General features: G+C 38.3%; 1 protein-coding gene across 13 annotated transcripts in view; it reads right to left on the reverse strand.

Moving 5' to 3' along the window:
* LOC129763483 (coronin-7) overlaps positions 1-24,812 on the reverse strand; it is a 45,957-nt gene that overhangs the window by 20,590 nt on the left and 555 nt on the right. For 5 of the 13 annotated variants that reach the window (XM_055762588.1, XM_055762598.1, XM_055762597.1 and 2 more), the window contains exon 2: positions 7,206-7,740. The exons of 1 other annotated variant lie outside the window; for it this stretch is intronic. The gene's annotated coding sequence lies outside the window, so the exon portion shown is untranslated. Of the gene's footprint in view, positions 1-7,030; positions 7,160-7,205; positions 7,741-24,812 lie in introns of those variants that run through there. 7 more of the 13 variants (XM_055762594.1, XM_055762592.1, XM_055762593.1 and 4 more) reach the window with 4 other exon arrangements.

Consider the following 24,812-nt stretch of genomic DNA (forward strand, 5'->3'; position numbering starts at 1 on the left):
TTTTGGCGGTCGCCACAGCAGCACAGTTGCAGCTCCTCCATGTTCTCAGCATCAACCAAGTGCAGCGGAAGAACGTGCTCGTTCATGAGCTTTACTGCACTTGTCAGCCTACGGGAATGCTGCAACTTCGGGATCCTGGGGCGCGACAATGGGTCTGTGTCGCGGAACTGTGAGATCGCCTCGTCGTAGTAGAAGACCAGATCGCGTAGTAGTTGTTGATCTGGCTGTGGATCTTCCGGCTCAGGGGGTTGTTGTACTGTGGCCTCCACTGGTGCTGATTCGCGTGCCCCACTCGCGAATGAATTGCTCAGCCGTACTGAACTTCGTCTCGACACATCGCTTGCTCTGCTTGTTCTGGAGCTTAGTTCTCTCTGCACCTGCTGCTTGATCTCGTCGATTTGCGTTTGGGAGAGCATGTTGTTGCGTACTATCGCTCTACGCCTCGCGTTCATCGCGTTCTGATCAAGCCTCCCGACGAACTCTGGATACGCTTCCTCGAACATTGTTAGTATTCGAGGGCGACCGCTCATGTCCGTCTCCAAAGCAGTGCAGATGTAATAGGCGCGGATCACGAATTCATTCATTTCGTGTGTCCACATGATCCGGCGCCTAGTGGTACCCACAAGTGTGGACGACTGTCGTCTGGCAGTCGCAACACGTCTCGTAGGCGCAGCGTTTCTTGGGTGATGTCGATGGCTGCTGTTTCCGTGTGGCGGTAGCTCTTCGGGTTGAACCCGGCTGGTGGCCCGCTCTTGCACATCGCCCTCCAGCCGCTGGCCGCTCGCTCTTACGTTCGTTCCAGGACCAGCTCCAGTTCGGGGACCCTCCTCGGGTGATCGCATTCGTAGTATTCGTCTTGACCTTAGCTCCATTGTCTGGGTGTATCTCCTTTGCCCGGGAGACAGCGGTTGGCAAGGCCTCCATGACCCGGGAGGCCTTCCCCGGGAGAGATATAGCGCTCTGACTCGCTCGCACCCCCTCGCTTAGCCACTTTCGACACCCGTTCTCGGAGCCAAGACCAGGTGTGTGTTTCCAGTTCACGCCCGATCTGAAAATGTCGTCATATGATCTTCGTGGAGGCGTGAGATAGGAACATTTGAGACCAACAGGTAGGCTCCTACCCTAGTGTTGATCCCCATTTGAGGACCATTTTGGCGAAATATTTTTTTTTTGTTTTCTTTATTTTTGAGACTTTCAGCCTCCTGGGCTGGTTCGTCTCAGTAAAAACGGCCGAAACCATGCCGCAAAGTGCGCTTACTATCCATTTTACATGCACATACGGACAAGCAATTAACAATAAAACAATAAAACAAAAACAGATTTCGTCACAAGAATTTCTACGCATTTGAGCTTTTTTTTCCCCTGGTTTGACGAGGATGTCCGCTTGCCATGGCCCCAGGCCACAGATGGGGAATCCGCGCCACTCGAAGATGCCGACTGTTCTTGTTCCCCTTATCGCGAAGGGGAAGGAACAAGGATCTTCGATTTAATCACAAGTTTTTGGTCAAATTTTAAAGTACAGATCGGCATCTTTCAAAAAACAGAGCAGTGCAGTAGTTTGTGAAGGGTCGTCGCCAAGCACATCTCGAATGCTCCCGCTGATCCCGTGTGAGTTCCGGAGGTTCTCATACTTTGGGCAAATACAGAGGATGTGTTCGACTGAATTGCGAACCTCGCACAAGTCACAAAGGGGATGAAAGGGTCCTCTGTTATTTTGGCGAAAATCTTCCTTGGGTAGTCGAAACATCTCTTGGTTGGGCGGTCACTGGTCCCGCATCTCACACGGCTACCTGTATTCCACGGTTCTGTTATCTCTCCACGACAGATGATCGACTGGAGACGATGTTGAGAAAATTTTGGGAAATGGAAACAATCCCATCAGCACCGGTTCATTCTACCTAAGAAAGTCGTTGCGAAGAGCTGTATGCTGCAACGACAACGCGCGATTCGTCTGGAAGGTACATCTACCGTCTACCGAGAGTTGAAGATCCTTCAGTCATCCTCGGAGAATCGAAATCAATCGCGGACAGACGCCTCCTGAGCCTGGAACGTCGACTCGAACGAGATCCTGCAACCAATGACTTGTATCATCGCTTCATGAAGGAGTATTTGATGCTTGGATACATGAAGAAGGTAGAAGAGCCTGTTGATGATCATATTCAGCACTGCTACATTCCTCATCACGTCGTATTCAAGGAATACTTCAACGCTCCATGCAAGACCTCGTCAGGCTATTCTTGAACGACACACTGCTAGTTGGACCTGTGGTTCAACAAGACCTCTATTCGGTATGTCAGGGACATCGAACGTGGAATCTGCCATCACCCTGCGAAAAGAAATCACCGCTATGCTCAACTCCGCTGGATTCACGCTCAAGAAGTGGGCATCAAACGTCCAGGAGGTCCTAGAGGATGTTCCTCCGGAAGATCGAGCCGTTCAACCTCTCCACGATGTGCAGAATGATAACACAATTTCCACACTCGACCTACTTTGGGAACCCATGGCCGATTCGCTACGATTCAAGGTCGAATTGCCTCTCCCATTCTCACCAAGCGAAAAGTGATATCATACATCGCTCAAATATTCGACCCATTGGGACTGCTGGGTCCAACGACACAACCAAAGAGAAGCTCTTCATGCAATGGTTGAAACGCGATGGTATTACTTGATTATGCTTAAAAGTTGAGCTTATAAATATAATACATACATCAATACCGATTTTCTAGTACGAGCTGTTAGAGCCTGCTAAAAGTGAGAGTTGAACTTGAAAAAAACATTCAGTTTTCCCGCGCTTCGATATCAAGGTAACCGCTGTAATAAGGTTGAGTATACTTGATTTTCCCGATACACAATTCTACACCCCCGTTCCTCGTCTTTCCTAACCAACATTTGTCAACAACAAATCCACTTAGGTGGATTACATAGGATTTATTCATTTGTTCGTTCAGGTGAGTAACGTATAATTCCCGCTCGCAGTTATAAATATAGTTTTTATGTGAAGGCGCTACAAAGGAATAATCCGTTGATTCTGGGTGACACTAGTCGGGACGAAACAGGATCAAAGTATTATCACTCGGAAATACAATCAGGACATAAAGTCAAAGGATAATCAACAAATCGAAAGACATTTAACACGATGACTGACACCGAGCCTTCCATTCAGGCCGCGTCAGTCACCTGCGACTGACAGTAAAAACTATGATGATAAAGGTAGAAAATTATTTATTTTTTTCATAGAAATTTTACAGCTTCCGAGCAGAAATACCTTCTTACGATAAACATCACGATGGTTCTAATACGTTCAAAAATTTCCATCGAATAAATTCTAAGTTTCCAGTATTGCGCTTCGCATTGCGCGGTTTTTTTACTCGGATTTTCCAATTGACGCGTTTTTTTTTAAATGGCTAGTGCAATATCACATCTATCCCTCAGCTTACATTTCTCTTTTATACACGCTTATGGAGGAAATTAGTGCCGCACCTAATCACGATTCTCGGTTTCTCGGGCAGTGATTCGTGAATGTTCTTCCCTGTCCACTTAGCTCTGGACGGTCCAACAGTGGTACTGCCCCTAGCATCGGCAGTAGAGTGTACAAATCACAAGGGAATCTTCTAGCAACAGCAGATGACCTCATTCATGAGGAAACCGAACTATAGCTACCAGTAACCAACGAAATTGCAGGAACATACTACGGACTTTCGGAAGCGAGCAACACTCAACTTTTTACTTCCGTTCAACGTAAGAATTAACGCGGTATTTTTACGCGGATTTTCCAAGTAACGCGGTTTTTTTACGATGTACATATCTCCCGCGTAAAAAAAACTGGGTGTACTACGATGTCAGTGCGTGGCCTGACGGGAAAGTCGCTATAAAACCGCGTGGCACTCAACGTGTTAATCAAATTAAGACATATGCTTTTCAATGGCACTAACGTTCCTAGTTAATAATTTATATATTTTTTATCATTCCTGGGTAAAACTTCAGTGCTAAAAAAAAGGATATGCGAAAAATAAATAGACAGCTTTTTGGAAAAAGCCAATTTTTTTTTCTTAAATTTTCCCATAAATTTATAACTTTAAAACTATTTTTTTATCCCTTTTTGTTTATTTTAGGCTCATTGGCATTTTAGCTGTTACAGAGCCTAATTTTAATTGTGTACATGTCACATATTTATCATATCTATAATTAGCACATTACACAGTTGCCATTTTTCGGCGTTAGAGTATTCCCTTCTATATCATTGCAAATGGTACAAATTTACACAGTAGCCATTTAGGCGTAAGAGTTTTCTATCTGTTCTTCCATTATCCAGTTAAGACTGGACAGCGGAGACAGTCGTTGATCTATTGTTGAGTTATTTATAGAACAGCAGCCCGATGTTTCTTGCAGAGCAGGGCAGTTGTATGGATGAATCGATCTTATTTCGACCGTGGATCGATCTCCATCGCTGATGATTGTTGCGTGGACGTAGTTATTCTGTAACAACACAAAGATGGTCAATGGGGGCCCTGAGTTTTGAACTCACGATCGATCGCTTACTAAGCGAACGCGCAACCAATGTGGCTACGGAGACCCCCAACATTAAAACTATGATTCCTACAAAATTCATGTCAAAGGATGGAATGTAGGAAATTGTTCAATTTTTTACAAATAAATGCCAAAAATTTTCGCTGAAAAACCAATTAAAAAAATTTTAAAAATTAAAATTCATTTTTCTCAAAAACGTATTTTTTTTTAATTCCCAAAAATGTATATATGAATAGCCCTTAAAATTTCCAACAAGTCGTCCATACATCGGAAGATGGACACTTTTACAGGGAAAAAGTTTTTCTAACAACTTTTTTATATTTTCTTTGAAAAAAAAAATACAACTTATCCTAATTTTGTTTAAAGTCAAGATAGCGATATAGTGTATTCGACAAAGTTTTAGATCTTATTAAAATGTGAACTTTTGTCGAAGACGTCAACTTTCTATCTGTTACAGTTTTTGGAATATAAGTCATTTTTGTATGAAGACTCCTGAAAAAAAATAATGTTTTGCTGGTAACATTTGTGTGTGTAAATTCTCACGTTTGACATGATTCCAAATAGAGAAAAGTTAGCATAGCATTTAAATCGCGATAATTTATACATAAAAATTTTACGAATTAAAAATTCATATATTTTTTTTCAAAGAAAAAAATTTAAAAAGTTGTTGTTCGAAAAACTTTTCCATGTAAATGTGCCCATCGTTCGATGTATGGAAAACTTGTTGGAAATTCTAAGGGCTATTTATATCTATTTTTTCAGAATTTTAGAACCATGTTTTCGAGAAAAATGAATTTTAATTTTCAAAATACTTTTATTTTCAATTTTTTCCAAAAATTCTTTGATAATTTTTATTGAAAACCTAAGTATTTTCCTACGTTTCATTTTCTGACCATCTTTTTGTAGATGTTCTAGTTTTTAAATAAAGATTTTTCGAAAAAAAAGTTGAAAAAACTCAAAATTTTTAAAAAAAGCCTACAAAAAAATATCAGACCTACAAAATTTTAGTCAATGAATGTAATGTAGGAAATTATTTCGGTTTTCATTAAAAATTATCAAAACATTTTTTAGAAAAAAATTTCATTGAAAAAAAAATATTTTGAAAACTAAAATTCATTTTTCTCGAAACCATATGCTTTCAAAATTCTGAGAGAAATAGATATAAATAGGCCTTAAAATTTCCAACAAGTTTTCCATAAATCGGACGATGGGCACATTTACATGGAAAAAGTTTTTCGAACAACAACTTTTCCATGTTTTCTTAGAAAAAATGCTATTAATGTTCAATTCGTAACATTTTTTTTGTATAAATTATCGCATTTTAAATGCTCTGCTAACTTTTCCCCATTTGGAAACATGTCAAACGTAAGAATTTATACACAAAAGAGTTACGAGCAAAACATAATTTTTTTCAGGGGTCTTCATACAAAAATGGCATATATTCCAAAAACTATAGTGTCTTCGACAAAAGTTTATATTTTAACAAGATCTAAAAATTGGTCGTATACACTATATCGCTATCCTGACTTTGAACAAAATTAGAATAAGTTGTATTTTTTTCAAAGAAAACATGAAAAAGTTGTTGTTCGAAAAACTTTTTCCCTGTAAAAGTGTCCATCTTCCGATGTATGGACGACTTGTTGGAAATTCTATGGACTATTCATATATGTATATTTTTGGAAGTTTTAAAAAAATACGTTTTTGAGAAAAATGAATTTTAATTTTTAAAATAACTTTTTTGTCAACAAAATTTTTTTCCAAAATTTTTTTGGTTTTTTTTTGTGAAAATTTAAACAATTTCCTACATAATATTCTTCGACATGAATTTTATAGGTGTCATAGTTTTTAAGTTATAGATTTTTGTAAAAAATTAAGAAAAAAAATTTGGCTTTTTCCAAAAAGTAGTCTAATTGTTTTTCGAATATTTGAAGTATGCAAAGTTGGTTAAATGACCCATGTCTTTACACCCACAACGTTTCACTACTATCTGAGATGGTGCTGCCAATTCCTAAAACAATTGGCATGAAATTCGTCAAAACAAGCTCTTCAACCAGAGTAAAAAAAAAGTTATTTTTGACAATACTTTCAGATGTTGAAAATAGAATGGAGCATTTATTATCAATGGGGTGTTCGCAACCACATAATTGCACGACCACTTACTGATCGAACGATCGTAATTCGATCCCAGGAAACTTCAATCTCCTCACTTCTAATTGGCCGTTTTCAAGGTTCCAGATGAAATCAGTCAATCACTTCACCCTCTCTTTCACTTAACGGAGTTCATTTTATCACGCAACTTTAGGTGACACCGATAAAAGCTATAGATAGATAAAATGACCTAAAAGTGAAAGTGACAACCGTAATAAGGACTGGTATAGAATACCCTTAGGCAGCTAGGAATTCTAATTAAAAAGTGTAAAAAAACACTGAAATATCATTCAATCTGCCAGAAACTGAAAATATATTATGTGCATTTAAAACTTTGCTGATTGGGTATCATTACCTGAATATCCCCAAATCGTCAAATTTTCCAATCAGAGCGAGCGATTACAACCAACGCGTGTGGAACCGTTCGCGTACCAATCCAACCGCCAGAACTATTCCGCTGGCAAATCACAACACAGATCTTACCCACCGATGGGTCCCTCCCAGCTGATATCTATCAATTTGTGACTTACCGATGCAAATTCCGCTTGCACTATTCCACGGTCGATCACGTTTCCACTTGGCGAGCTCAGGCGCACATCAAGCACTTACACAGCGGAAAAACACGCCTGATTAATTCACTTGATTACACTTTCAAAAGAGGCTCCCTTTATTCGTCTCTCTTCTACTCTTCACTGCTATGTGTGTGTGTGTGTATGTGTATGTGAGAAAGGAGTCTCCGCACTGCACCGGAACCGCTTTTCTAAAGATTGAGCACAGCTCTGGGTTACTTGTATGTCTTCACTTTTTTTTTGTTTTTTTTTCTCTATCACATCAGTCGAGTATCACTTATCACTTCCTGGAGCAGACAGCGGATAGGGCAAATGCAATCGCCGATTTTTTTTTTGTTTTGTTTGTTGTGGTTGCTACTACGGATACCACACGTCAGGAGGGGTTTGTTCGTTGGCGCTCAAGCTCGAGCAGTATGCAGCCTTCGGGATATTCGTGATTCACGAATATACGGGCGGCAGAGTAGAACAGGTTCCAGCTTCCTTCTTGAGCGCTGGGCTGTACAAAAGCGAATTTCGCATATATATATATATATTATATATCGTTCAAAAAAAGAGGAAACTGAAGAGAAGAACTGGAAACTGATTGAAAAATCACCTTCAGTAAACAGTGGCTAATTGGGGACTTGAACTATCGTACTAATTGGACTTGTGTACGGGTGGATTTGTTGCTTTGCTTTTCACTCATTGTGATTTACGGGGATACAAACCGTTAGGCTGTAGGGATCGCTATACCGATTGGAATTCATTAGTATACGTTTGAAACACCGAGTACAGGAATGGACAAAACGTAATGGTTTTCTGCTAATGTAATTGTTTGAATTCGTCGAACCGTTGGAATTATCGACGCATTCGCACACGCACTCAGATTGTTTAGTATTTTCTAAGAGTGCAAGGATTTTTTTGACACGGAAATTATAGCGTAAATGATTTTGGTTTGTCCGATTTTGTGTGTTTTCACGCAACTAGTAAATGCAAATCGATTTTTCTTCATGAAAATCTCATGTAATCAAGACGAGTTTGGGTCAGTTGAAAAGCCCCAAGTCTCGAGTTTGCTAATTATACCATCAGACGTTCAAATTATTCAATTTTTTATGTTTTTCATCGATCTTCTTCATTTCTTCAAACAGAAATTATGATCATGGTTTGCCCACCTCTGATTATGGTATGTCCGAAAAATAATCATGGTTTGTCCGGTTCTAGAAATCACCATTCTTGAATGAAAAATAAAATCGAATTTTCAAGTAGATATTGCTTTTCTCATTGCTCAAGTTTACTGTCATCATATTGATCCATTCAAAATTCAGACTTTCTTCAGAATATTGCTATTTCTTGGGCATTTTAAAGGTGAACATTCAACAATTTTATTTCTACTACGCACAAGGTATACTATAAATTAAACAAACTGCAGCGCGCCAAGCGGTTGCGTAGTAATCATGTGGGCAAACCGACATCAGGGAATCGGACAATCCATGATCAGGATTAAGGTCATCGCGCTGCTTTAATTCAGTGTTGAAAAAAAAAATCATTTTCGCTAAGTTCAAATGCATACATTTTCGGGGTAGGTTGCATTGAAAACCTATATATTCCAAACGAAAATCAAAATGACGGATCCAAACAATTCACTGGTTGTCAAATGAACGTTTGTTCTTCAATATGTTTTGAAGTTTATTTTTCCACCCAGTGTCATTTTCATCTTGATTATTCGAGATGCCCCAATTGAAATTCATTTTAGCCATATCAGCTGTTGTTTACCTTCAACCTGAGGCAGCTGTGTGCCGTTGGTTTTTATTTATGCCGCTGTTACCGTCTCGCCAGACTAAATTCTGCGCGATTTCTTGCAAAGTTTGTTTCATCGAACTCTGGCGTTTTTGTTCTCTAAATGGTCCAACCTGACTATTTTTTTTATTTTTGAATTTTGACTCAAAATCAATACCAGAACGAATATCGTTTCGAATGTGATGAATATCAATCTGTTGCTTTCGATATTCAAAGTATAAATAACAGCGAAGTTATGTACCTCCCTCAATGCCGCATTCATTCATTATAACAAATTTATACATGCATCAGCGATCTGAACAAAATGAACTCGTTTGTTATTGTCATCAATATAATGAGGGCAGTGTGTTTCAAGCTGAAAAAAATTCATTTACACTGAAAAAAATTACATTCGTTACTCGTGAATATTCTAAGATATTCTAAGATACTGCTTTAATTGCATGATTTAGATAAATAAATTAGTTAACTCAAACGAGGAGCGCATTGACTCCAACAGAAGGTGGATTTTATAATCCTTTAAAACATGTGAACCCTCAAAGATATCCTATAAAACTACTTGCTTGCGCATTTTACGCATGAACTTTTAATTGAAAATTGTACCTGGCAAACCTTTGATTGTCAAGACGAGATAATAAGGCTTCATGAAAATATGCACTTAAAAAAATAGAAGAGTGGTATACAAGGCACGATCACATGGTTGACGTAGGATTACGAAACGGATCATTGTCAGCGAGAATAAACATTATAGCAATTTAAGAATGAATTGTTTGCACCATTTTTCGCAGAACGGTAACAGACAATGCGTATTATTCTAGTGTACACGAATTTCTGACTTTTTGTCGAGCTCCGTAAAAATTCCTTGTTTTATTTTTACGGAGCTCGAAAAAAAGTTAAAGTTTTTACTATCCATTATATCATTATTTGTTTATCTATCTTTCAACAATGTGAAGCGAAGAGCTGATGAAGTGAGGGGGTTGAAAACAAAGTTGTTCCATGGCGGACACGACTCCAGCCCTTCTAGTTATCTGAAACTAAAAAAATCGAACAGGTTCTGAATCAGTAAAGATGCCGCTATCGCATGAACCTCGGACAAGTCAAAAACATATTTTTTGACAAAATGACGGCCGTTTGAAAAACAAAATGCGGCTTAAACGTTTTTTTCTTTAGTTTCCCGATATTTTAAAAATAGTAAAATTGAAAAAATATCATTTTTAAAGGTTCATGCGATAGAGAGATGCCTGCAGATTGTGTCCATATAAATATATCGATATGAATCGGTTCAGTAGAACTTGAGATATTGTGTACGCCAGTTTGAAAAAAAAAACTAGTTTCAAGAAAAAAAACGCATTTGGAGTTCATTGTTATGGCAGTACCAGGTTAAATACCGCATCACTAAAATGGGTCTTATTCGGTAAATAATAGGATTTTCGATAAGTCATTTCTAGAGTATATTCTTGAATGCCTAAAGTATAGAAATATGAAGTAAAAAAAATATTTTTTTCCAAATTTCTAGACTAGAATACTGCCTCAAATCACCAAAAGTATTCTGCATTATTTACAACGTTCGGCATGAGAAATTTCATTTGCAACACAAAATTTTACGCAATATCATTGACCAACACAATCGCTCATATCAAAAAACGCCGAGCAAAAAAAGTTAACATGTCCTTAATAACCCTAATAACACTGTAAACAAACTGAATGACAAATCACGTTCAAACTTAACCCTTCGCGATCGAAATTATTTTGAATGAAAGCAGCTTGAAAAAAGCAGCTAGGTACAGGTCGGACTCGATTATATGTGATTCAATTATATACAATTTTGGACTCGATTATATACAGTTTGGAAAAACATATAATCACGTTATGATATGCACACCAAAGGACCACGATCAGCACATTCCAAACATCGTACGATCGCGGCCAGCCAATAGCCATCGTTCCGCTGCATCAGCATTACTCATCGATATATACCAGCAGCAGAACCCACGACGCCGTTCAGTTCTCATTCAAATTCTTTCCGTGACCGTCCACGTTTGCTTAATAAATGATATTTAGATAATAAACTGTATGTTGATTATAATAAACGTTTTTTAAAAGCTGAACGTCGAAGGCCACAACAAGATTGGCGCAGCCGTGCGGTTTCAGTGAGTGGAATAGTAACGAGTGTGAAAAAACAGTGTTATAATCAGGATTGGTAAATCCGATTAGAGTGAATCCGCGAAACATTAATACGAACTGTAGAAAGTGCTAGCATCTGACGCCGCTATCAAAGTGACGAAAGAGTTGAGGTTCCACCGCACACCGCACCCCACCACTGGAAGAACCGAAGAACCCCGCACACACGATTGCAAACGGTAAGTTTTTTTTTCTCTCTTCTTTCTACGCCCCCACATTCTAAGTGAAATAAAACTCGCCCCGGTCAGTGATTTTTTTTGTTGTGCATCGAAGTCCGTTCTAAGAGAGAGACTCGGACGCAATTTTAATTATTACTTACCGCGTGGAGTAAAAGTGTTCTAAGAGAAGTTTTACTCCACCTGGAATTGTGAATTCTAAGCGAAGCACACTTCCAGAAGCCACACGAGTTCTAAGCGAACGTGTGTGCTTAAAAATTAACAAATTTGTGTAAACGGTGCAAGGCTTCATTAATGCCAAAAACACCAAAAAGTGCTCTGAAGAAAACTCGCAGCTTGTGGAAAAGCATTAATCACAGCAATTGCGACTCTTCGGACTCAGAAGAAACCATTTCATCCGTTGACTCAGGAGACTTGGCACACATCCCAATTGAGAATCCCCCCTCATTGGAAAATTTATTAATTGAAGAAAGCTCAGATATGGAGCAAATCGGCGCGCAACTCCAGAAAATGATGGAGATGATGGACGCATTTTCCACCAAACAAAAGGAACATGACGCCATGTTCCTGCAAATTGAATCGCATTTAAATGGAACAACGCCAGCAGAACAACCTACTGCACAACCGGTAATATACGAATATCACCAACCAACAACCAGTTTTGAGATGCTATGCAGAATTCCGGATCCAATCAAAATGATTCCAACATTCGACGGCAATTCGAAACAATTGAATGCGTGGCTAACAACTGCTCAGGAAACACTCAATGCTTTCAAAGAGCACGTTACGCCAGTGCAATTTAAAATGTATACCACTGCAGTAATACATAAAATCCAAGGGAAAGCAAAAGACATAATATGTCTTGCCGGTAACCCAGACAATTTTGAGCAAATTTCGGAAGTTCTGACAAATGCTCTCGGCGATCGTCAAGAACTTTCCACGTATAAATGCCAGTTATGGCAATGTAAAATGACTGAAAATATGAGTATTTCGAGATACTACAATAAATCAAAAAATATTATTCAAAATATTAAGACCTTGGCGAAACAAACAGAAAAATACCGTAACAACTGGGAAGTCATAAACGATTTTATAGAAGAAGACGCCTTGGCTGCTTTCATCGCCGGACTAATCGAACCATATTTTGGCTATGCTCAAGCCGCAAGGCCGAAAGATATAGAAGATGCCTATGCATTTCTATGTAAATTCAAATCAAAAGAAATAACAGCACAAAACATGACTTTTGATTATTCTCCAAAAAAGTATCAGAAGAACAAAGATTTCGATAACAAATCAAGCAGTAAAAATCCTCAATTGAATAAAAATCAGAAACCCTTCAAATTGGATCAAAAAAGAGAGCGAAATGAAATTGAACCGATGGACGCTACTACTACACAGAGCCGTCTGACAATAAATAGGAAAACAATAAATAACCATGAGACAGTCAAAGATGATCCTGAGGATGATATTGCAAAATCAGACACTGAATCTGAAGATGATCTTGATCTAAATTTTCACTTGGGATACACAAATCTAAATCCAACTTAAATTACTTACCCTATCTCAAAATTAAACATCCTAAAAATAATCAAACCCTAAATATTTTGATAGATTCTGGAGCAAACAAAAATATTATTGCACCAGGAATCTTGGGAAAAACTAGCACCGTACCAAATACGAAAATAAAAAACGTGTGTGGAACCAACAGTGTAACCGAAAAAGGAAAAATTGCTTTGTTTAACGGCGCTTTCAAACCCTTCACGTTTTACGTCTTGAAATTTCACAACTTTTTCGACGGCTTAATAGGATCGGAAACATTGGCAGAACTCAAAGCACGCATCAATTACGAAGACGAAACACTAACACTATTAGACAAACAATTTTCATATGCCAAATTTTACCCCACCAAACAACTTTACAATCATTTTGTAACAATTGAGACCACAAATAACGGTGATTGGCTTGTCCCCTCTTATCAAAAACTTTACAAAAATATCTTTATTAATCCTGGACTCTATAGAGCAGAAAATAATAAAACAACCGTCAATGTAATTTCCACATGTAGAAACCCCATAAATATCCCGAAAATTGGATTAACAGTTAACAATTTTGAAACCATTTCTCCCTTCCTAATAAAACACTCAGAATGTATTTCTGAAAATGAAATTAATGACATCATTAGAACAAATCATCTTTCATCATTAGAAAAAACCAAATTAATTCAAATTCTTCACCAACATCAAGCAGTTGTATCTAAAAAGGGGGAAAAACTCACATCCACATCAGCCACTAAACATAAAATTTTAACCACTAACGATTTACACAAAAAATTATCGGTACCCACATCATTTCAAACTAGATGTTCATGAACAAATACAAGAAATGTTAGATAATGGAATAATTCGACCTTCCAAAAGTCCGTACTCCTCACCCATATGGGTGGTCCCAAAAAAAACAGACGCATCTGGAAAGAAAAAAGTACGAGTCGTAATCGATTATAGGAAGCTTAACGAACATACTATAGACGATAAATATCCTATGCCTCAAATTGAAGAAATTTTGGATTCCCTAGGAAAATCTGAATATTTCACAACTCTTGATTTAAAATCGGGATTCCACCAAATTCCAATGGACCCGAAACATATCGAGAAAACAGCTTTTTCTACAGACAAAGGGCATTTTGAATTCACTAGAATGCCTTTTGGGCTTAAAAATGCTCCCGCAACCTTTCAGAGAGCAATGAATGATATCCTCGGTGATTATATTGGAACGAAGTGCTACGTGTATCTTGACGATATAATTATTATTGGATATAATCTAGAGAACCACTTAGAAAACCTTCAATTAATTTTAAAGCGTTTATCCGATTTCAATTTAAAAATTCAATTAGATAAATGCGAGTTTTTGAAAAGGCAAACAGAATTTTTAGGACACATCATAACATCCGAAGGAGTAAAACCAAATCCCGAAAAAATTGAAAAAATTCTTCAATGGCCTTTACCGAAAAATCAAAAAGAAATTAAACAATTTCTAGGTTTAATCGGTTATTACAGAAGATTTATTAAGGATTTTTCAAAAATCACACGACCCATGTCGAAGTATTTAAAGAAAGACTCGACAATTGAATTACAAGACACTTCATACATAAATTCCTTTAATACTCTTAAAAAAATACTATCCACAGACCAAGTACTGGCATATCCGCAATTTGATCATCCCTTCATTTTAACTACGGATGCATCTGGCTTTGCATTAGGAGCTGTCCTATCACAGATACAGGACAATGTCGAAAGGCCAATCGCATTTGCATCACGAACACTTTCGGATACCGAGTCACGATACGCCACAAATGAGAAAGAAGCATTAGCCATAATATGGGCGGTAAATAAATTTAAACCTTACCTGTATGGTCAAAAATTCACTCTTGTTACGGACCATAAGCCTCTAACGTTTATCAAAACTTCTGATAAGAATTCTAAAATCTTACGATGGCGCCTAGACCTAGAGAATTACGACTACGAGATTAAATACAAGGAAGGAAAATCCAATGTTGTAGCAGACGCCTTAAGCAGAATGCCAATTGAAGCAAATGTTTGTATCACAAATAATAACACATCTTCTAATATTTCAGATCCTAGAGACCAAGAGGACGGTGAAGCATCTGTCACCAATAATCCCCCACAATCGGACAATCCCGAGAACCATCCAAACCTTTCCGATTCCCAAACAATTCACTCTGCCGACGACTCCTCCAACTATTTCATCCATTTCTCCGAACGCCCGTTAAATTATTTCCGTAACCAAATGATTTTCAGAATTTCTCGACTGGATACCATAATACAAGAAACCCTATTCCAAAATTATCACAGAACTATAGTATCTCAAAATTCTTTCGATAAAGATCAAGTTACACACTTTCTCAAACTCTTTCATAACGGTAGACAAACTGCTCTCATGGCTCCAGAAAACCTCATCCAAACTATCCAGGAATCTTACAAGGAAAACTTTAGTCAGAAAGGCCATTTTGTTTTCACAGACCGAATGGTAGAAGATGTTCAAAATGAAAATAGACAGGACCAATTAATTGCAAAAGAACATGAAAGGGCACATCGCGGTATTACCGAAGTTGAAGCTCAAATTAAAAGATCTTATTTTTTCCCCAACATGTGCATAAAAGTGAGAAAATTTATAAACTCTTGTGAAATATGTAATACCCATAAATATGAGAGGAAACCATTCAACATAAAAATTTCTCCTAGGCCCATTACCGAAAAACCATTAGAAAGAATACACATGGATATATTCATAATAGATAAACATTCCTTTTTGTCACTTATTGATTCATTTTCAAAACATCTTCAAATGATATTTATAAAATCAAAGAATTTAGTACATGTTCAAAAAGCACTAGGAAAATACATAAGTACATTTGGAGTGCCCAGACAAATCATAACAGATCATGAAACAACATTCAGATCTATTCATCTTAAAGACTTTCTCAGCCAACTAGGAACACAGATAGACTACGCAGCATCTTCCGAATCCAACGGACAAATAGAACGTGCACATTCTACCATTATTGAAATATTTAATACAAACAAGCATAAATTCAGAACTATGGGCACAAAATCAATTGTTAAATTATCTGTAGCATTATATAATAACACTGTACATTCTTCAACACAATACACACCAAACGAAATTCTCTTTAACCAAAATAATATTGTTAACCCTCAAGAAATAATTAAAGACGCACAAGAATTATTCCTCAAAGCTAAGTTAAATATGGAAAAATCACAAAAACAAATTGTAAAACAAAATTCAAAGAAAGAGGAACCTCCAATTATTAATGATAAACAGGAAGTTTTTGTTATTCCCAACATCCGTACCAAAAAACAAGCTAGAGCCAACAAAACCAATGCTAACGAAGTAACAGATCGCACATTCAAAAATAACTGCGAAATAAAAAGACACAAAAATAAAATTAAAAGACCAAAAAAAAGATAACTTTTCTCTTTCTATCTCACATTGTATTACAGATGCTCATCTCATACATAGGAATCATCATCGTCATCTCAAGAATTTCATGTCAGGAGCTCACCATAAGAAATCTTCATAACGATCTTATATTAATGCAGAAGATTGGTTCTTGCAAAATCCAAACGGGAAATATTAGGATAATACATCCAATTAATCTTACAGACCTAGAGTCAACAATCAACCAACTTACAAGTTTGGTATACAATAATCAAAAGAATAATAACGTACTTAATCAGATTAGCAAGCATAAAATACGCGAATTGTATTCTAATTTTCTACAAATTAAACCAACTATTCATAAGAGGACCAGAAGATGGGACATCATAGGCACAGCATGGAAATGGATCGCCGGCAGCCCCGACGCCCAAGACCTACGAATCATCAACAGGAGCTTGAACCAACTAGTCAGCGAGAACAATCATCAAATCAAAATCAACGAACAGATTGGCAACAGTATCTCTGAATTAACAACCGCAATTAATCAAATAATTGAGAAACAGCATATCAATCAAATCATCCTCGACGATATCGACATAATTACAACAATTCTGAACATCGACACTATCAACAAAATTCTAATCAACATTCAAGAAGCAGTACTCTTCTCTAAAATGCGAGTTACCAATAGCAGAATATTATCCAGCAAAGAAATTAACCTGATAAAAACCATCCTCAACAATCAAGGAATTCAAATGGACATACCTGAAGAAGCACTCAATCTAGTGACCCCAAAAATAGCCACTAGCGAAAATACTTTACTGTACATTATCCACGTCCCAGAAATGGAACCGGAAGAATCAACAATTATCCGTATATACCCAATAAATCAGAACGGTATTGTTATAAAAGAATATCCCCAATTCGTAATCAAACAAGGTAGACAACTCCTTACCACAACGGAACCAGAAAACTACGTCCAATTAAACATTTACACAAAAGAGTTCAAAGACTCATGCATTTACCCACTTATAATGGGCAACGATCCGCATTGTGTGATGGAAAAAAGTGAAGAAACATCTGCAAAATTAATAGCTAATAACAAGGTCCTGATCACTAATGCAAAAGACCAGGAGTTACGTTCCGATTGCGGACCTAGTAACAGACATCTTTCCGGAAGTTTCATAATATCTTTCTCGAACTGCACGGTTACCTACATGGAACGCAACTTTACTTCAATCGACAAAATTAGCGAAGTTGAAACATTCCAAGGAGCTCTTCATGACCTTTCCATTAAAAAGCAAATCATAAACGATCACGATGTGGCAAAAATAGAAGAAGTAGCACTCTCGAACAGGAAACATTTAGACAAAGTATTCCTTCAACAAGAATCCGACCAAAAATGGAAATGGAGTCTAGTAGGAGGGACATCCCTGTCCTCAACTCTATTGATTATTATTCTATTTTTAATCTATTATCATCTGAAAGCTACTCAACAAAGGAAATCAAGGAAACGCCAGAAGTTGATAAACCTCGAACTCAACAACATCCTGCCAGGAATTCAGAATAACCAACCAAGTGCCGAGGACGACACTTTTTCACCCCCCCGATGAATCACGTTATGATATGCACACCAAAGGACCACGATCAGCACATTCCAAACATCGTACGATCGCGGCCAGCCAATAGCCATCGTTCCGCTGCATCAGCATTACTCATCGATATATACCAGCAGCAGAACCCACGACGCCGTTCAGTTCTCATTCAAATTCTTTCCGTGACCGTCCACGTTTGCTTAATAAATGATATTTAGATAATAAACTGTATGTTGATTATAATAAACGTTTTTTAAAAGCTGAACGTCGAAGGCCACAACAAGATTATATATATGTCCTACTTCAAGAAGAAATGTAACCTTTCAACGCTAAAATGTAATTTAAGTGGCTATTACATGTACAGTGGGGTAAAAACCGAGATCTTTGAAGATTTTGCTTGAATTTTCACCAGGAATTGTTTTGATCGATATTGCAGCCAAATAAAGAATGATAGAAGTTAGGCGTCAAAGAACAAATCGTAGAGCTGTTAGAGAGCTTCAATTTAGTTGATAGGAACAATCTAGTTTAATACAAATTTGCTGGATGAAATTATTAATAACACATTAAAAATTATTAACTTTTAAGTTTTTCACTTCCAAAATGTTATTAAAATCCACTAATTTAGATGTTCCACTACTATATCCTGTAGTATATTTTCTCGTCTTTCAAATGAAAGCAACAGAATCGTCTTTCGTAGCGTACTTTGTAATGTAGACCCAGTTTGAGACAACAAAGTCCGAAACAAGTAAAAAGTTCTATAACTCTGTCATTGTTGAAATTCGAAAATATGCGTAGAAGATTTTTTTCATAAATGAGGGGCTTAGAATGTGTAAGTGACTTGATCGATTTCTCTTCATCAACTTTTCTTTCAGTTAATAACTCAACTACAAAAACGTTCCAATTTGAATTTACTATAGAATCCGATAGATGAGGTTTTGACCCATCTTCCACATTGTTAAATACAGCTGGGAATGAGTTTGGAGCTAAGTTATGACCAAAAGACAGAGTCGATGTAGAGAAATCGATCAAATCACTTACACCTCTTTCATTCTAAGCCCCTCAAATATGATCGTCTATCACCTACTGAGAGAATCTGCATAAATTTATTCTTTACATGTGAGAAATTCTGACTTCAAGGGGATGAATCAAAAATCAAATTTTTCTTTTATATTCAAAAAACGAAAAATACAGCAAAAAAAAACTAATTAAAAAAATTTTTTTTAACTCGATTATATACAGTGAAAAGGAATCAGAAACTGTATATAATCGAGTCCGCGCTGTATCACTTTGTGAGATTATATGCAGAATATGTATAACTTGCGAGATTATGAAGGATGAACAAGATTTACTTATTGTTATGTAAACTTTAGATGAGTATTTACCAAACAATCCCCTTTATTCCGCGCGGCGAATGAGGTGAGATGGCTCAAGTCACTGCATTCCCGTAGGCGAATGGCGTGACTATAGTTTGTCACTAGGGTAGATTTGAAGTCGTATCCTCATATGTTATCGACTCGGGTATCAAAAAGAAGTTGAAAAGTAATGTAGCTTCAACAATGAAGCGAAGAACTTTGCTATCTCACGTCACTCACCGCGTAGAATAACAGGGAATGTATTTAATGCGTTGTTTCAATATAAAAAAAATATATGCTATAATTCGTATATCTTTCGAAACAGTCCTCAAAATGCAGTTCAGGTTTTCGCATGTATCTTACTATAAATAATCTTACTATAAATAAAATCGCTAAAAAATAAAGCGCGGTCGTCGTGAACAGTCGTAAACGGTCGTAAATGTTCGTATTCTTGACGTAAACACAAACATAGTGATCTTGACGTAAACACAAACATAGTGAGAGAGTGAGCAGTGAGCAGCTGCGATGCGTTTTTTGTGTGAGAGAGTGTGTGCGTCTGCGTGTGTTCGTTTGCGTGTACATTTGCGTGTATGTGTTTGTGTGTGCGTGTGTGTGTGTGTGTGTTTGCATGTACGTGTGCGTGTGCGTTTGCGGGAGTGTGTGTTTTGGTTAGTTGATTGGTTGATGTAATCAAAAACAGTGTGAGAGAGTGAGCAGTCAGCAGCTGCGATGCGTTTTTTTGTGTGTGAGACTGTGCGCGTCTGCGTGTGGACATGTGTTCATTTGTGCGTGCATGTGCGTGTATGTGTTTGTGTATGCGTTTTTTTAGAGCAGCGAGTAGAGAGTAGAGAGAGTGGAAAGGAGAGAGTAGAAAGGAGAGAGGAGAGAGTAGAGACAGGAGAGAGTAGAGAGTAGAGACAGTAGAGAGTAGAGAGAGTAGGGAGGAGAGAGTAGAGAGTAGAGAGTAGAGAGTAGAGAGAGTAGAGAGTAGGGAGAGTATGAGGAGTGAAGAGAGAGTAGAGAGTAAGGAGAGTAGAATGAGTAGAAAGTAGAGAGAATAGAGAGTAGAGAGAGTAGAAAATAGGGAGAGTAGAGAGAGTAGAGAGATTAGAGAGTAGGGAGAGTAGAGAGAGCACAGAGTAGAGAGTAGAGAGTAGAAAGTGAAGAGAGTAGAGAGAGTGGAGAGTAGAGAGAGTAGAGAGTAGAGAGAGTAGAGAGAGTAGAGAGTAGAGAGAGCACAGAGTAGAGAGTAGAGATAGTAGAGAGTAGAAAGTAAAGAGAGTAGAGAGAGAGTAGAGAGTAGAGAGTAGAGAGTAGAGAGTAGAGAGCAGAGAGTAGAGAGTAGAGAGAGTAGAGAGAGTAGAGAGTAGGGAGAGTATGAGGAGTGAAGAGAGAGTGGAGAGTAAGGAGAGTAGAATGAGTAGAAAGTAGAGAGAATAGAGAGTAGAGAGAGTAGAAAATAGGGAGAGTAGAGAGAGTAGAGAGATTAGAGAGTAGGGAGAGTAGAGAGAGCACAGAGTAGAGAGTAGAAAGTGAAGAGAGTAGAGAGAGTGGAGAGTAGAGAGAGTAGAGAGTAGAGAGAGTAGAGAGTAGAGAGAGCACAGAGTAGAGAGTGGAGAGTAGAGAGAGTAGAGAGTAGAGAGTAGAGAGAGTAGAGAGTAGAGAGTAGAGAGTATAGAGAGTAGAGAGTAGGGAGAGTATGAGGAGTGAAGAGAGAGTGGAGAGAGTAGAGAGTAAGGAGAGTAGAATGAGTAGAAAGTAGAGAGAATAGAGAGTAGAGAGAGTAAAAATAGGGAGAGTAGAGAGAGTAGAGAGATGAGGAAGTAGGGAGAGTAGAGAGAGCACAGAGTAGAGAGTAGAGATAGTAGAACTTGAGCTTGAGCTTGGGTAGACTGTACAATTCGTAGTTGCTCTCCGTGATTGACCTGATAGTAGAGAGTAGAGATAGTAGAGAGTAGAAAGTAAAGAGAGTAGAGAGAGTAAAGAGTAGAGAGAGTAGAGAGTAGAGAGAGTAGAGAGTAGAGAGAGTATAGAGAGTAGAGAGTAGGGAGAGTATGAGGAGTGAAGAAAGAGTAGAGAGAGTGGAGATAGTAGAGAGTAAGGAGAGTAGAATGAGTAGAAAGTAGAGAGAATAGATAGTAGAGAGAGTAGAAAATAGAGAGAGTAGAGAGATGAGAGAGTAGGGAGAGTAGAGAGAGCACAGAGTAGAGAGTAGAGACAGTAGAGAGTAGAAAGTAAAGAGAGTAGAGAGAGTGGAGAGTAGAGAGTAGAGAGTAGAGAGTAGAGAGTATAGAGAGTAATGAGAGTAGAGAGTAGGGAGAGTATGAGGAGTGAAGAGAGAGTGGAGAGAGTGGAGAGAGTAGAGAGTAAGGAGAGTAGAATGAGTAGAAAGTAGAGAGAATAGAGAGTAGAGAGAGTAGAAAATAGGGAGAGTAGAGAGAGTAGAGAGATGAGAGAGTAGGGAGAGTAGAGAGAGCACAGAGTAGAGAGTAGAGATAGTAGAGAGTAGAAAGTAAAGAGAGTAAAGAGAGTAAAGAGTTGAGAGAGTAGAGAGTAGAGAGAGTAGAGAGAGTAGAGAGTAGAGAGAGTACAGAGTAGAGAATAGAGAGAGTAGAAAGTAGGGAGGGTAGGAAGAGTAGAGAGTAGAGGGAAGGAAGAGTAGAGAGTAGGGAGTAGAGAGTAGAGAGTAGGGAGTAGAGAGTAGAGAGTAGAGAGAGAGAGTAGAGAGAGTACAGAGTAGAGAGTAGGGAGTAGAGAGTAGAGAGTAGAGAGTAGGGAGTAGAGAGTAGAGAGTAGAGAGAGAGTAGAGAGAGTACAGAGTAGAGAGAGTGCTGAGTAGAGAGTAGAGAGAGTAGAAAGTAGAGAGTAGAGAGAGTACAGAGTAGAGAGTAGAGATAGTAGAGAGTAGAGAGTAGAGAGTGTAGAGAGTAGAGAGAGTAGAAAGTAGAGAGTAGAGAGAGTAGAGAGAGTACAGAGTAGAGAGTAGAGATAGTAGAGAATAGAGAGAGTAGAGAGTAGAGAGAGTAGAGATAGTAGAAAGTAGAGAGTGGAGAGAGTAGAGAGTAGAGAGAGTGAAGAGTAGAGAGAGTAGAGAGTAGAGACGGTACAGAGTAGAGAGTAGAGATAGTAGAGAGTAGGGAGAGTAGAGAGAGTAGAGAGAGTAGAGAGTAAGGAGAATAGAGAGAGTAGAGAGAGTAGAAAGTAGATAGAGTAGACAGTAGATAGATTAGATAGAGTAGAGAGAGTAGAGAGTAGAGAGTAGATAATAGAGTGAGTAGAGAGTAAAGAGATTAGAGAAAGTAGAGAGTAGAAAGAGTAGAGAGTAGAAAGAGTAGAGAGTAGAGAGTAGTGAGAGTGGAGAGAAAGTGGAAAGTTTAAAATAAAGAGCAGAGAGTAGAGAGAAGAGAGAACAAAGTATAGAGTAGATAGTAGGAAATGAAGAGTAGAGAGTTGAAATTCAAAGTCAAAATTGGAAGAGCAACAATTGATCGCAGAGATAGAGTAGATGTTCGAGACATAGAGATATTTGGACTAAAAAAGAAACATTGAATAAAAGAAAAGAAAATAAGTTGCGAGAGTCTGTTTGAGTGCAACAGCAAAGCTATTCCAATGACTTTGCGGTAAACTTATTAAAACATAGAATTGGGCCGCTAGTCACCAAAATAATTAGTTTAGCGTCTCCCGCCTTTTACCTTTCTGTTTGAACATACGGCACAATGCTCTTTGCCACAATACATGAAGTTTTCCATTAAGCCTTTCCTCAAGCTCGGGTGACAACTTCTGTTTATACTCAGTACCGTTATGTATTATTCATAGGAGCACCGTTTGGATGTGTGAACAGATTCACATTAAAATTCTTTTAAAAAAATGTGAACTGATATATTGTTGCATAGAGTGCAAGATTAGTATACTTCCTTGCTGAGCTGGCTGAGAGCAGACAAACGATCGCAAAGGATTACCATTAAGAACACTGATAGTAGTACCAACTTAAAAAAAATGAAGAATGCTCATCGAGAAGATTTAAGGTTTCAAATTCTTGGGATATATTTAACAAAATGTATTCTGAGCCGCACTCAGATCATTCTCTGTGAAATATAGCTGATTTAAATCAGTCAGATGATGCACCTGCGAACTACTATGAATTCAATCACTCCCAAGGAATAGCTGAGTCAGCACCCGTAACTGTTACGGTGACAAAGCTACATAGCAAAACAACAAATTTTTCAGTGAGAAGTAATGTCCCAAAACGTTTGCTTAATTATCCATTTTCAACTGTTGAATAGCTAACTCGGTACCAGACAGTTAGAGTCACATCTCTCGTATGATCCATCTCTAAATTCAAGCAGCGAGCAGCAATGATGTCATTAACAGTGCCTCCATCCGATGACTGCGTTTTGATTAGATCAGATTATTAGAATTAATGGTGAGTATCTGAGCGTCAGAGTCATTAGATAATCAAGCCGGTGACTAACCGCTCCAAAATTTAAAATCTTCCCGTGTGCCTCTTCTTTTCCTTCAATCTGTTCACTACCAATTTAGGAACAATGTGCTTTCCATGAGGCTAAACGCATGTAATTGCGCTTATGTTCATGGAGCGGCGAGCAGAGCTACAACGCATGATTCTTCCTCCCACTGCTCGGAGTCATCCAATTGAAACGTAGCTAATAACATATATATATTCGGTTCTTGCCTCCACCCAAGGTGTTACGCCCTGAAGAGTGTGTACCGAACAGCTTTGGCAACCCGTTGATAACAGAGAACTGCCCACACACACACTCACTCATCCGTCTCGATTTGTCAAAGCACCACTATGTTGTGACAACTTCCAGCTTTTGTTTGTAATCAAACATACGGCGAATCGAGAAGTTCCCAACATTCAGAGTCGCGGGAGTTTCACAGCCATTCGCCGAGACTCTTTTCTTCTGCTTACCAACACATCGCGCCAGACGTGATGACTTGCGCACGTAGTTTCCTCCCGACGCATACACACGCACACGGCGATGTCTCGCGTTCCGTGTTTTTATTGTCTCGAAAGGTATCAACGCCAAATTTGCTTTATGGGCAGCGGCGCAAACCTCGGTCGCCTTCGATAAGCGCTGTCATTGGCAGAAAAAAAAGTTACTCAACCGAGTTCGGCGACGACTCATACTATTTCCTGGTACTTCCGTACGTGTCATCCCAGTGGGTGACGAGCTTTGTTTTGAAATGATAACGCTTTGTCTCGCTCATATGGTTATTGCATTGACGGCGAAAAACAAATCACTAGCGCAATAAACTCCGTTTTCCAATAAGGAATAGTGCGACCAAGGAGGCAACGATTTACCTTCCAAAGCCACAACATAACACACACATACGCACGGATACGTCAGGGCAAACAGGATATCGACATAAAACAACTACCAAGCAAACGGCTGTGCTTTTTAATGTTGCTCCTTTATCATCCCTATTTTACTCGGCGTACAAACTCTTCTCGCTCTCGTTCCTTTTTTATGCTGCTCGGTAGGCGCCTGAGCA

This window comes from Toxorhynchites rutilus, chromosome 1 (assembly GCF_029784135.1).
Source record: "Toxorhynchites rutilus septentrionalis strain SRP chromosome 1, ASM2978413v1, whole genome shotgun sequence".
NCBI classification, from domain to species: Eukaryota; Metazoa; Arthropoda; class Insecta; order Diptera; family Culicidae; genus Toxorhynchites; species Toxorhynchites rutilus.